The sequence below is a fragment of the Orcinus orca genome, chromosome 19 (genome assembly GCF_937001465.1).
Source record: "Orcinus orca chromosome 19, mOrcOrc1.1, whole genome shotgun sequence".
Lineage (NCBI taxonomy): Eukaryota > Metazoa > Chordata > Mammalia > Artiodactyla > Delphinidae > Orcinus > Orcinus orca.
The window spans coordinates 42,501,922-42,515,743 of record NC_064577.1 but is presented as its reverse complement, the minus strand read 5'-3'; the positions used below and the strand labels follow the sequence as shown (position 1 = coordinate 42,515,743).

The window sequence follows — 13,822 nt, the reverse complement described above, 5'->3', positions numbered from 1 at the left end:
AGTATTTAGAACTTGGAATGTGGAGAGGGGATGTCCAAAGGGATTCCCAAGGGTCCACTCAGGACCTGGAATGGATGCCAACAGAGCTGCTTCCTGGCCTGGCATTTTCCTCTCCCCACACCCTGCCCCGTCCCTCCGTCCTCACCACTTCCGGTCTAGGGCACTCTCATATTTCCGTATATGGGAGGCTCACCCCTCTGGGGATGTCCAGTTTTCTAATGTCTGGATTAGACTTTAGAAAGGGGGGTTCTGTGTCGATGTGTGTTCAACAAGGCCTGGGTTTTTCAGGGAAGGAGGTCTGAGCTCCCTACTAGAAAACCTCAGACTTGACCTGGCAGTGGAGGTGGTACAATAATCAACAAAAATGAGGAGCAAGGAAGGCCCAAGAGTAGCCTAATGGCTGCATGTAGAGTCAGGAGACTTGGGTTCCAGTCCCCTCTCCTTACTCTCCTGTGATCCAAGTTATTCACTTAATCTTTGAAACTCCTTGTTGCTTTATTTACAGGTGAATAATAATAATGTTTACCTCCCTGGACTTTAGCAGGATCAGTTAAAGTAATATGTGAAAGAAAACACCTTGGAAGCCATCCAATTTAACTAAAATATTATTTTAAGGTTTGGCAAAGGTCTGACTGCTGGGAAGAGGGAAGCATCATGAATCCAGCCTGGCCCCGGGCTTAGGAACGTCATTTTTTTAGCCAGAAAAGTGTGATTCTTTGCCCTCTTGTCAGTGGGGTAGGGAACTTTAAATCAAAATCAAACACAAAGCTATATGGGAGAGTAGCATGCAGTGCCCCTACCCTCCCCACCTCCATTCCCAGCCTCTGACCTCTAGTTCTTCCTGCCGATTCCCCGTCCTGACCCTCCACCTTCTCCCCAGTCAGCACCTTCACTGCCATTGTACTCACTTTCAGACTGTACAGTTTCACCCTCTGTACCCCCCTCCTCGGCACCTCCTCCAACCCGAGCCTTCTGTGGGAGACAGATGGGGTGTCTGCAATGGAAAAGGCTCTGGGCTCTACGCTGCCTTGGGTGGGCAGCCCCCCTCCTCATCTCCCCACTGCTCCCTCTCACTACCTAAGACCCTCAGATTCACCCCAGGCAGCTTTGAGAGCTGCTGAGGATTCCAACTGCCTTCTCAGACGCAGCCCCAGAAGCACAGCCAGAATGCCATCTTTTTCCAAGACCTAACCCCAGCCCCTCTTCATGGAAGACCAATGCAAAGGAAGAAGGAGTTTGGGGGATGGTAGAGCTCTATGTAAAGGGACTAAAGTGGAGAGGCCCAGAGTCCCTCACTGACCACTGGAAGGCTGGGGTTTGGGGCCTGAGGTGACAGAGGAGGCTAAGCCTAGGCAGTTCCTTTGTTCCAGAAATCTGGGGTCCCTGGAGGGAGGCTCAGCTTAGGGAGGGGGAAAAGGGAGCTAACATTACAGAGCACCAACTGTGAGCTAGGCACAATGCCAGAGCCTTTCCATACCTGTACTCAGAGCTAGCAGGTGAAGAGTCAGGGCAAATAGGTGTCTCACCAGCTCGCAGCATCTCTCAGCACAGTTGACCACCTCGTCCTTTGGTTCTGTGATGTCACTGCCAGTTCTCCTACCACTCTAGCTGCTCTTTCTCTGTCTCCTTTGCAAGCTCATCCTCAGCTCCCTAGACTCAGCCAAGTCCCCTGATTATATACTTTCATGGTACTATATAGTCTTCTTTCATAACATTTAGTGCAGTTATTTCATACTTATTTGTGCAGTCATTTGAATAATGATCCTATTTCCCTCACCAGATGGAAAGTTCCACAAGGACAGTGACCATGTCTGTCTGTGTTCACCAGTGTGCTCCCAGTGCCCAGCACAGTGCCTAGTATAAAGCAGCTCTTTGGAAAATATTTGTTGAGTGAATGAAAAAATGACAGAAGGACATCTCTCTGGCCTAAACTCAGCTTAGTAGCCACACCCCCACCCCAGTGTTGACTCATCTGCAATGTGTGGAACAGGGAACAAGGTGCCTGGGAGGCCAGGCCACTTCATTTTCCCTGGAAAAAGCTATCAGGACAGGACAGGCCAAGTCCCAGGATATGGGGCCCTTGCCCTGCCCAAGCCTGGTCCTGCCTGTCTGCCCTCCAGCTTCTCCAGGGATTGAGAGAATTCAAAGTCCCAACAATGTCTCCCCATGTTGGGGCCTGAAATCACTCGTGAGCTGGAAGGGAGGAGTTCCACTGGGGAAGGGTGCTCTGCATAAAACCCCCCTTTTCTGCCTTACTGCCTTAGCTGAGACTGCAGAGACTATCTGCTATCACCCCTCTGTTTGCTTCTGTCTCTTCCCCTGGGCTTCAAGGAAGAAGATGGTTTGACCAAGTGGGAGGGCTGGATGGTAAGAGCAGGATAGTCCGCTTGTTCCTTGAAATCTCTTGGGGGCTGGTGATGAGCTTCGGCCAGGTGATTGGAGCAGAGGAACACAGAATCCAGCGGCCTCAAGTCCTTTGGAGCTGAACTCTCTAGACCCTGGGAAGCAGGGGTGGACAAAATGACCTCTAGGAGTGGCCAGGCTTCAGTCCAGCGCTTTATCTGACCTCTTTGCTGCCCTTGCCATCTAACCTCAAATAACATTCCCGAGTCTGCAGAAAGTTCGAGTTAGGCCAGGCCCAGCCGCCCTTTGCTCTCCCTGGCCACTCCTCATTCTAGCCAACCACCCAGCCCAGAGCATCTCTCCCACCCAGCTCAGGACCAATACCCAGTCCTCATGGCAGCCTCTCACCCAGCCCCCTTATCCTGACAGTGCCCCTCAGCACCTAGGCACCCGGGGTCATAGATCTGGAAGCCATTCTAGGCAGTGTTGTTCTCTCTGACCCCACCTGTTCTCTGGGCCCCTAATGAAGTAGGACAACTCAGGCTATGGGCCAAGTCCTTGTGTCCTCATCAAAAGCAACATCTGTCCCCTCCAGGAAGATAACCCTGTGGAGAGGGGGGTGAGACAGGCACAGGGTAGGAACCACCATCCTTCCCGGGCCCTCCCTCCAGATTCCACTGCAGGCACAGATTGAGGGTGAGGGCCAAGACAGCCGCAGAGTATTACACTCACATGTGCCCTGCACAGGCCTTCATGTCTCTGAGCCTCTGCATATGAGGGCCCCTCCTTGACTCACCCAGCTACCTGGGCTGCCGCTGCCGCCAAGCCAGCCTTCTTTTATTCATGCGTTGTTTTATTGCTGGCAAGTGCTGCTGTTGGAGGCGTTCTTGCCAAATCCATCCCAACATCTTGGCCTGGCATCAGGGCAGCATGCTAATGTGGAAATTTAAAGAGCCGCTCGGCTTTAAATCAGAATTTTAAATGAGCAGCAGTGATCCAGAGGGACCCGGGCAAAATCGAACAGTATCTGATCCACCCTTCCTACACCCACTCCCATAGCATCACCCCACTTCCTCCCACCTCTCCCCTTGACTTGGACACTAGGTGTGGGAGTGGCATGGGGCACACTAGGGGAAGAAGGAATCGGTGCAGGATGGAGTCATCCAGGCCAGTAAGCAACTAGAACCCCCCATTCAGGACCAGGGAGGGATCCACTGCTTGCTGTCATGGGCAAATGGAGGCAGGGGACCTCTACACAAGGGAGCAGGGCTGGGGACTGACATTCCCACTTCCCGTTTTACCAGAAAACAAGAAAAGAAGCCCCAGAGCAGAGAAAAGGTAGAATTCCATGAAGACACTCACATGCCACATATACTTGTGCACGCTGGGATATGTACACACAGCTGTGTATGCAGGTCAGAATGCTTCCTGAGTCCCCCTGTAGCCTGTATACACGCACCTTGTACATCACTCATACATGGAGAAGAATTATTCACATGTGCAGGTCAGTCTTTCTTCTCATATCCAGGCCACCGTCCTAACCAGAGCAAGTTGGTTTCTGCAAGGTGCTAGCCAGAGCTGTGCCTCAGGTTTTTCCACGAATCCTAATGCACCAGCATTCCCCAGCTCCTGGCAGCTACCTTGAGTCAGAGCCCCAGATCAACTCTGCCAGGATGGCGTAGGGGGCACCTGAGCTCATCCTGTGTACCTGTCATGGCTACAGTGTGGTGCCTTCTCCAGTGGCCATCAGGTGACAGGCTCAGACATCTCATCTGAGAGAGGTTCTGGGCATAGCCTTGGTTTCAGAGAGAAGAGGGGGCTAATGGCAGGTGAGAGAGGCAGAGCCTGTGCCTTTCTGTGACCCGCCTTCCTCCTTACCTGTTTCCCCTCATTATCAGAAAAACTCGATTGAGCGTCTACCCTCAGGGAGACACTGGGCTTAGTTTAGCAGAGTGCCTCATAATTTTCTGGATGGGGTTGATGACAGCCCCAGAATCTGGATGTGCTGTCCCCATCGGAGGATCCATAAGGACTCGCATGGTAACCTCAACCTTATCCATCTTAGGCTGCTAGGCCAAGTGATGCTCCCTGACCTTCCCCAGGATTCCCCCTCCCTAAAAGAAGGAGGCAGCTCTTCTGTGGGCTGGTGTGGCTGCCAGCCAAGAGGCTTGGGGCAGGCCTGGGGCATGCAGCTGGCACCTGCCCCCCAGATCCCCAAGGAGCACCCTCCTCCCTCACTCCATAGCCCCATTTAGATGGCCCCTGGGCTACAGGGAGACAGAGCTCACCGCTCCCCATTCTCAGAGGAAACCTCGAGCTGGAGAGCCCATCAACTCCCTTTCCACTACAACATGCTCCAAGAACCTCCATCCAGATTAGATATACTAAAGACACACCAGGTACTTTTTCCAGACAGGACCAAACAATACAGTAGGGTTGGGCTGGGGCTAGGTAAGGGGCCTTGAGGGGTGAGGCCTGGGCTGGAATTATGGGAGAAGTTGCTGAGGGCAAGAGATGGTTGAGGAAGAAGAACTCAATGGGAGTGAGATAGGACAGGGGGACATGAAGGGAAGGGGCTGAGTGAATCTGCCTCCCTCATCTAATTAACAACATGCAAATAATATGCAAATAATCCCGTCTTTGTTTGGAGACCACAGGGCCTGTGCTTTTTGGAAGTGGGCTACTGAGGAACCACCAGGCAGTGTCTCTGAGACCCTCAGATATGGGACACCCAGGCTCAAGAGAGGCCAGAGTGTGGCCATCTGGTTCTAGCTTATTCCCCGGATGGACTCTCTCTATGGGCCTCAATTTTCCTATGTGTGAAATGGCAGGACTGGACAGGATGGTCTCTAAGGCTTCTGTCCATAACTGACAGTCTAGGATTCTCTGATTGGGGACCCAGTGCCAGCCCAGGGCAGACAGCTTGATTCCATTCAGGGGTGGAAGCTACTCGGCTCTCTTGCCCCTGCCTCCCACCTCAGCAGTTCTGTCATGCCACCCCCCACAACCCCATGCACCTGCCATTCCAAATGTGGGGAGTTTCCTGAAGGCAGTGTTTTCTCTTACTCTGTGCCTTTACCCACACTGTTTCCTCTGTTTGGAATGCCCTTCCTGCTTTAGCCCCTCACCTGGCTAACTTCTTCTCCAACTACAACAGCCTTACCTACCTTACCCTTCCACCCTCTGGGCATCCCTATGCACTGTCTACTTCTCTCATTTCCCACTAGACTGTGAACTCCTAGAGGACAGGTACTGGGTTTTGTTCAAGATGGAATTTCCAATGTAAATGTATTGGTTTCCCCAGGTTGCTGTAACAAATTCCCCAACCTTGGTGACTTATAACAGAAATTTATTGTCTCACATTCCTGGAGGCCAGTAGTTCATCAGTTTCACTGGGCCCAAATCAAGGTGTCGGCAGGACTGTGCTCCCTCTAGAGGCTCTAAGGGAGAATCTGTTCTTTCAGCTTCTAGTGGCTGCTGGGCATTCTTTGGTTGTGGGCACATCACTCCAATTTCTGCCTCTGTCTTCACGTCGCCTTCTCCTCTTCTGTGTGTGTATAATCTCCCCTGCCTCTCTCTTATAATGACACCTGTGGCATTTAGAGCCCACCCAGATGATCCAGGATATTCTATCTCAAGATTCTTAACTTAATCACATCTGCAAAGGCCCTTTTTGCAGATAAGGTAACATTCACAGGTTCCAGGGATCAGGATGTGGACATTTAGACTACCAAAATAAGCAAAGACATCTTTAAATTTACCTTTTGATAAGCATTTGCCATGTGCCAAACACCATATATACATTTTTCTCATTGCATTTAAGTCTCACAATAAAGGTATTATGAAAGGTAGATATTAATGCCTCTACTCTACAGATAAAGAAACTGAATAAGGCTCAGGGAAATTGAGCCACCTGCCCAAACTCACATACCTGATGAGTGTCAGAGCAGGATTTAAAACCAGACGAGCTTGGTTCCAAAGCCAGCATGATTTTTGCCTCACCAACAGCCTCAGAGCCTACCTCAGGCCCTGGCACAAATTTCTTACCTGAATAGATGTGCCGAAAGAGAAAGATAGGTGGACAAGAGACAGGAAGATGAGGCCCAACCTGCCTAATGATATTGACTCAGGTTTTCTTTTGCCAAAGACCCCTTACCACTTCTTTAATCCTCCCCCATCACCCTTGACCCCCTTTTTCAGAAGACTGGAATCTCCCCCAGTTCGTAGCCCCCTGCCAACTACTGCTGCCCAGAGGAGTGGCACAGTGCCTGGACTTCAGGCAGGAGATATCAAATCACAGAGCCAGAGGGAACTCTGGAGGTCACCACTTCTAGCCCTCTGCCCACATACAGGCCTGCACATGAGGACAGGACAGACAGGGTCAGGGTAGTGGGCAGCAGAAGGGAGAAGTAGCCATCTCTTATCTCAGCTACCCTTTCTCCCCACTTCTTACACGATTTGTGTTGGGAAGTCCTCACTCAAGCCTAACCTTCCAAACATCATGCTGTAATGAAAACTGGCCAGCGTAAGAAGTCATGTAAATCGGTCCTAGATTGTCCAAAACATAACACGAGATTTTGGCTAAGTCCCTTCACCTCTCTGGGCCTCTAATTCTTCATCTTTAAAATGGGATCGATAATGATAATAATACCATCTCACAGGGCTGGTGGGGGTATAATAACAGGAAAGAAGCAGCTAACCCATAGCCTGGAGCAAGGCAGGTGCTGCGAGACTATTTTGTAACAGCCCCTCAGCCCTCCAGCCGAAGCCCTTCATCCTGGGTAACACCGGGCTTTCTTTGCTCACCTCAGCCAGTCTGGTCTGCCTTGCGCGCTAGACTGTGAACTCCTCTTGGCAGGACCTCGCTCAATTTTTAATCACTGCCCATTCCCCTCCCCAGTCTAGCCCTTGCTTGGGCGCGTAGGCTCAATCTACATTTGATAAACAAACGAGTGAGGGTATGAGTCAGACCCCCAAATCCCGAGAGGCACAGAGCCTGACTCCCACCACTAAGGGCACGCCCCTTTCCCCTGGGGTCCAGGAGGCGGTGGCGGCGGCAAGGAAAGAGGCGCTGCAGCTTTAAGATTTCTCTTGGGCGTCCCGGTTGCCAAGGCGCGGTTGCCAGGGGCCTGCGCGGAGCTGCGTTCGGCCTCCGCGCGCCGACTCCGCGCTTCCGCCGCCGCCGCCGCCGCCGCCGCCGCCGCCGCCGCCGCCGCCGCCGCCGCCGCCGCCGCCGCCGCCGCCGCCGCCGCCGCCGCCACGGGTTCGGCACCTCCGAACCGTCTGGCGGACTTGGCACCGGCCCCGGCTCTTCAGTGCCCCCGCGGTGCGTGGCAGGCTGCGGCTTCATTATCCTGATTGATTCCTCCTGCTCCCCGACACCGTGGGGGCCCCGGCCAAGGAAGGGGGGGGCCGAGGCCGCATCTGCGGGCCCCTTCCCCGGCCTTTGCCCCCAGTCGCTCCTCGGGCTGCCGGGTGTTCGGTGCCGTGCTGCGGCAGGCCAGGCAGAGCGGGTAGGGAGAGCCGGCCGGCCTTTGCCCCCCGTGGGCGGGGAGGGCCCCAAGGAGGAGCGGAGCTGAGTCCGGCTCTGAACTCCGTCCCAAGGGCCCAAGATGCCCTCCCTGGGCCAAGAACACCGCCGGCCTCGGGCCTGCCTTCAGCAAAAGTTTTGCCCCTTCCACAGGAGAGTACGGATGGTTTGGGGTGGGGAGGGAGCACAGTGATGGACTGAGAAATTCGGTGCAACAAGCCTTGGCAAAATGGGAAATGTGACATCTTTGAGGAGAACTGATCACATGGGCCAAGACAGGGTGGCACATGTCTTATCAGATGCTTCCCTGGATGCCTTAAGTACAGTTCTTAGGGGAAGTAGGGACAGGGTCTGCTCAAACAACACAGGACATGGCAAGGATCTGCGCTCAAAGGAAGGCCAGGGGCCTCTAGAGAACCTGTCCCCACATCTAGCAGGGGTGGTCTGGCCATGAAATCCTGGCCCCCAGGAAAGCAAGTGCTGAGGGGAGGCCTCAGTGGAAAGAGCATCTGGGGCCAGACCTGAGATTAGAGGCTCTTCTTAGGTCAGTTACTTGGTTTGTGACTTGGGCAAGTGACTTTACCTTTCTTAGCCTTGGTTTATTCATCTGTCAAATGGGGTTAAGGCTCCCCTGACAGTTGTCAATAGCTGAATGGGATAATATGTTGATGGCAGGACCCTGCCTAAATTCCGGCAAGAAAGAGAAAGGGAGATGAGGGGCTGGCTTCCATCCCTGCTGCTGTGCTGGGTGGATCCCTGCTCTCTCCTTGAAGGAGGTAAGTCTCCATATGCTTACATCCCTTTTTAATTGGAGGAAGACCTGGAACCTTCCAGCCAGAGCTGCTTCCTTGTCAGGGTAAAGGGACAAAACTCTCCACCTCATTGGTATGGCATGGACTTAACTTCTACCCTCCTTCCTTCCTTCCTTCCTCCCTCCCTCCATCCCTTCCTTCCTTCCTCCCTCCCTCCATCCCTTCCTTCCTTCCTCCCTTCCTTTTTCTTTTCTTTTTTCTTTTTTACATTTGCTAGTTTATTATAAAGATTGCAAAAGAACAGCAGACAGCAGATGAAGGGGTACACAGGGCAAGGTCCAGAAGGGTCCCCATGGAACTGGGGTGCACCACCTTCCCAGCACATGATACATTCACCAGCCCAGAAGCTTATCAAATCTTGTTGTTCAAGAGTTCTCATAGGGCTTCCCTGGTGGCGCAGTGGTTGAGAGTCCACCTGCTGATGCAGGGGACGCGGGTTCGTGCCCTGGTCCGGGAGGATCCCACATGCCACGAAGCGGCTGGGCCTGTGAGCCATGGCCACTGAGCCTGCGCGTCCGGAGCCTGCGCTCCACAACGGGAGAGGCCACAACAGTGAGAGGCCCGCGTACCGCAAAAAAAAAAAAAAAAAAGTTCTCATAGAGCTTAATCTGGCATAGACTTAATTTCTAATTCACATCAGGTTCTCCATGCCTCTCTCCATGGGGCCTCTCTTCCTACAAGCCATGACAGTCTCCCTCTAGTGCCTGGGCCCTGTCCTTTCCAAGGGCCAAACCTGGACTATTTCTTATATACGCTTAGGCTTTTTGGCTAACTCCGACCTTTAGCTTTCCTCAGCCCTGGGAGAGAGAAAGCTGGTGAAGGATTTGAGGCCAGTTTTTCCAGTGATAGTGGGGTTTGCGAACCTGATCTGGGCCACTCTGGCAACTCAGTGTCTTATCTCTGGGCGTGTTTCCTCATGGGTGAGTTCATTCATTTATTCTTCCAGTCTGTATTTCCTGGGTGACCACACTGGTGCACCCAGCAGGTGGGAGTTTGGGAATAACACAGAGTGGGTGGGAAGACCTTTACTCTGAAGCCACTGATCTGGGGGCAAAACAGACAGACACACATGTCAGCCTCTCTAATACAAGGGTATTTACTTCAGGAGGATCCCCCAGATTATAGAACGTTCCACAGTGTCGTGATGCTTCCGCCTTCCTTCCTGAACACAGCAGACTCTTGCCCTGGACTCTTGAGCCAGAAGCTAACTGCTTTCCTGTGGGAAAAGGCAGAGCCTAGAATTTGAGCCTGGAGCTTTTGTTTATTCTGTTTTGTTGGAATTATCTGTTTCTATAACAATCATGCATTACTTTCATATTCAAGGTAAATAAATAATAAAATAAATAAATAATAAATAATTTATTATTTATTTATTTAAGTAATTAAAAAAATAAATAATAAAAAAATAAACAATAAAAACATTCCCAATTTGGGAAAAAAGATGTCAGGGAGGGAGGATTTCTTTCCCCTCTGGTCACCAGACGTATCTAGGCATGCCAGTCCGCCCAGGGCCCTCGATCAATGTGGCCCTGTGAGCAGCTGCCTGAGTCTACCTACTGACCCTGCTTCCCACCTGCTCCTGGCTGGCCTGCTCCATCCTCAGCATTTAGAGGTCTGGGCTCCACTTCCTATTAATACAAACCACGTGAGACCCTTGCTGTGGTGTCTCTAGGCAGAAGAGGGAGCCACAGCCGCCTAGTGGCTACCAGGGAGACTGGCAGGAAGGGGCATCTCCGCTAGGCGTCTCCTGGGAAACAGCAAGCTCCCCAGAGCAGGGACACTGGGAAGTAGAATCCTGCCTCTGTGTGTTTGTATGTGTGTTGGGGCCGGAGGTGGAGTTAAGAAACCCTCACCCAACCCCCTCTGCTCTTCACTCTTCAGGGAAAGCATCTCTCAGCATCTCTCCTTACTCCCTCCCCAAACTCCAGCCCCTCCCCAGAAACATGTGGGTTCTGCTGGACAAGTGACCCAGAAAACACCCCTTCAGACTTATGATGCGGGTGGGGAAATCAGGGGACTGAGAGCCCGAGGCCCACATCCTCGGCTGCCTGCCTCACCCTGTGGCCCCGGTCAGTTGCGCCCCCTTTCTGAGTCCTGGGTTCCTCCTCTGTAAAATAAGGGCACTAGGTGAGACTTCCCCATCATTCTTAGCCCCCCGCATTGGAGCTCCTCCACAAGGCCTGAGAATGCAGTGAGGACATTCTAGGCCGTTCTTTCCTGCCTTTGGAGCAGGTACCTGATAGGAGCTAATGATTCCTTGTGTGACCTTGACTGGTCACTTAAACCAGCCTGGGCCCTTCATCGGCACGTTTATTTATTCTAGTATTTGTGGGTGCTTAACGAGAGTAGTCTACACTGAGACGGTCCAGAAATGGCCCAGATTTTCATGAAAAGGCATCTCAGCTTCCCATGCCGTCCTGCACCAGAGACCAGCTGCATGCTATATTCCTTCCATGATTACCCCCTTGACACGGAGCTGGAGGGCGCTGGAACCTTCTCCTTCCTTAGTGCCCGAAGTCAGCCAAGGGGAGAATCCATGGTACCCCCTGGGGAATAGAGGTGGTGGCAGTGTCCCTGCGCCCTTCCCCTCTCTCACACCCACCTGGTTCCCTTTGCCCTCCCATGCTCTTGAGGGACCAAGCCCCCCTCCCAGCCCAGTCTACCCCTCGCCAATAAAAGATGGGATGCCCGGATTGAGGACAGGAGCCCTTTGGAATCCGCAGGCAGAGGTTAGAGATGCTGCAATAGAAGCAGGTGGCTCTCTCCCAGCTGGATTGCCGCTCCTCCTGGCCTCGCTTCCGAGAGATCCCCTTCCTCAAGAGACCTTACCTTCCGGGCAGGGAGGGGAGTGCTGAGAGAGAACTCCATGCAGGCGATAACTCCCACAACTCTTGAAAGAGACAGAGGAGCTCCAGGAAGGAAGAGGGCTGGGGGCGCTGCAGAGACCCAGGGGCCCAGGCCTCCTTTGGGTGTCCTCTTAGGAGGAGATTCTGACTGGCCCTCCTGGCCTGACCTGACCCTGTGGCTTCTCAGCCCTGTGTCTGCCCTGAGGGAGGGGCCAGGGAGTTGGAGGTGGGAGAGAAGAATGGGGTTGGGGGCAGGGGAGCGAGGAGGGGAAGCAGCAGAAGTGGGGAGGGAGGGTGTTGGTCTGGATTCTGACTGTCGCCTTTATTGGGCACCTACTGTGTGCCAGGCGACGGGCTCTGTCCCAGTTTTACCTGGATAGTCTCATCCAGTTCTCACCCTCACAGAAAGCTCTGTGCCACAGGAGGAAACTGAGACTCAGAGGTGTTATGTAACTTGCCCAAGGTCACACAGCTCATCATCAGTGAAGCCAAGATCCTAGCCCAGGTCTGTCGGCCTCCAGTGGGCTCTCCCTGCTGCCAGAAAGTCCTCCTCCTGGAAAAGCAGGTCTGGGGTTGGGGTTTTCAGTCAGAGCTCATCAGGATCCCCAGAGGCAAATCTATTGTCATCTGCCCTCCTCCGTCTCACCCATCTGCCAGGCAAGTCGCAGGTGAGCCCCCTGCCACGGCCCCTGCCCCAGCCCCAGGTGCTAGCTCAGCTTTGACTGGCTCCCTGCCTCTCCCTGGTGCCCCCAAGGTGGCTCTGAGGTCACCCCACACCCCAATGCCTTCCATTCTGCGCTTCCAGATCTCAGGATGCACAGGAAAAAGGAGGCAGAGAGGAGGTCACGTGAAGGTTGGAAGCTGGGGCTCTGGTTTGGGGCACAAGATTGGGGGCCTGCTTATCTCCTTTGATTCAAATGAACCCTTTCCCTAACTCCCACCCCTCACCCCCAGAGACAGCCAGAGCTTTGCTTAGTTAATGAAATACAAAAGAAGGAGTCAGGGGGTGGGAGCGGCTGGAGAACACTGGAAAGCAAGGGAGAGAGGAGAAGTTGGGCCTCTTCCAAAGAGTTAATGTTCCACAGTATGATCGATTAGGTGTCAGATGTAATTTCAAACCAATACAAGATGAATGGCATAATTTTCCCTCTCTCATTTTAGACAGAATTAAGAATCCATTAGCTAACACAAATTTTTGGCAAGTTTAATAGGAGCTCAAATCTACATTCGGAGGAAAAGCTCCCCAAAGCCTGTTTCAAGCTTTTATTCCTCAGGCTTCTGGCCTCCCACGTCCTCCCATCCCTCACAGACCCTCTGCTGTCTGTCCCCACTAGTCGTCCTCTCTCCTCCCTTCCCCTGGTCCCCCTATGCGCCCCTCCCCAGCCCAGCCCAAGATGAACTGGCCTGACCTCTCTCACAAAGGCTGGGCCTGCCCACCATTGTCTTCCAGTGGCAATGGGTGGCGGGTGAAGGGGCGGAGGGGCTGGCAGTGGGCCCAGGAAAGGGGGGAGGTTGTTGAATTGGCCCCAGGCTCCAGACAAACCCTAAGGAGAGGGGTGAATTGGGGCTTTGGGGCCTTTTGGGTCTCAGCTACTCCTCAGTTTCACCCCTAGAAAAGTTCTTGTTTTTATCCTAGACAAAGCATTACCCAGTTCATAAGGGGGACTCCAACCTCATTCTTCCTCAAGATCTCTTACATTTACATACGTTAATCCACACTGTAGACCTGAGACAGGGGAAGAATAGCTATTGTCCCATTTTATAGATGAGGAAATTGAGGCTCAGGAGTGGGAGGAGGAGGGGTTGATTGGAGTCATCTGGGTCCAAGAGTAGCCCTTGGTTCTGCTACTTGCTCGCTTACTCGGACCCCAAGGCGTTTACCTCTGGGCCTCAGTTTCCTCATCTGTAAAATGGAAAGAACATTAGTACCCAGCTCATAGAATTACCCTAAGGGACAGACGAGAAAGCTCTTGATAAAGGAGAGCCTTCCTGACTGTCCATCCAGGTGGAGGTGCCAAGTGTCTACTCTGCAGCAGCCTATGATTCAGCTCCTGCCTTTAACCTCTGAGCTCACAGCCTAGTGAGAAAGACACACATGTAGACCAAACCTTGCCCTGGAAGGCAAGAGAGGCTAGAATAATAATTATGGCAGCTTACCCTTACTTACCCTGTGCCAAGTAGGAGCAAATTCTTTACACGTAGTAACTCATTTACTCCTCACACCCTTATCACATAGATACTATTATCATTACCCCCCTTTCCAGATCAGGAAACTGAGGCACAGACAGGTG

At 52.7% G+C, this 13,822-nt stretch overlaps 1 pseudogene; it reads left to right on the top strand.

The window, feature by feature from the left end:
* LOC117197736 (60S ribosomal protein L19-like) overlaps positions 1-10,019 on the top strand; it is a 14,652-nt pseudogene extending 4,633 nt beyond the window's left edge.
* The last annotated feature ends 3,803 nt before the right edge of the window (positions 10,020-13,822 follow it).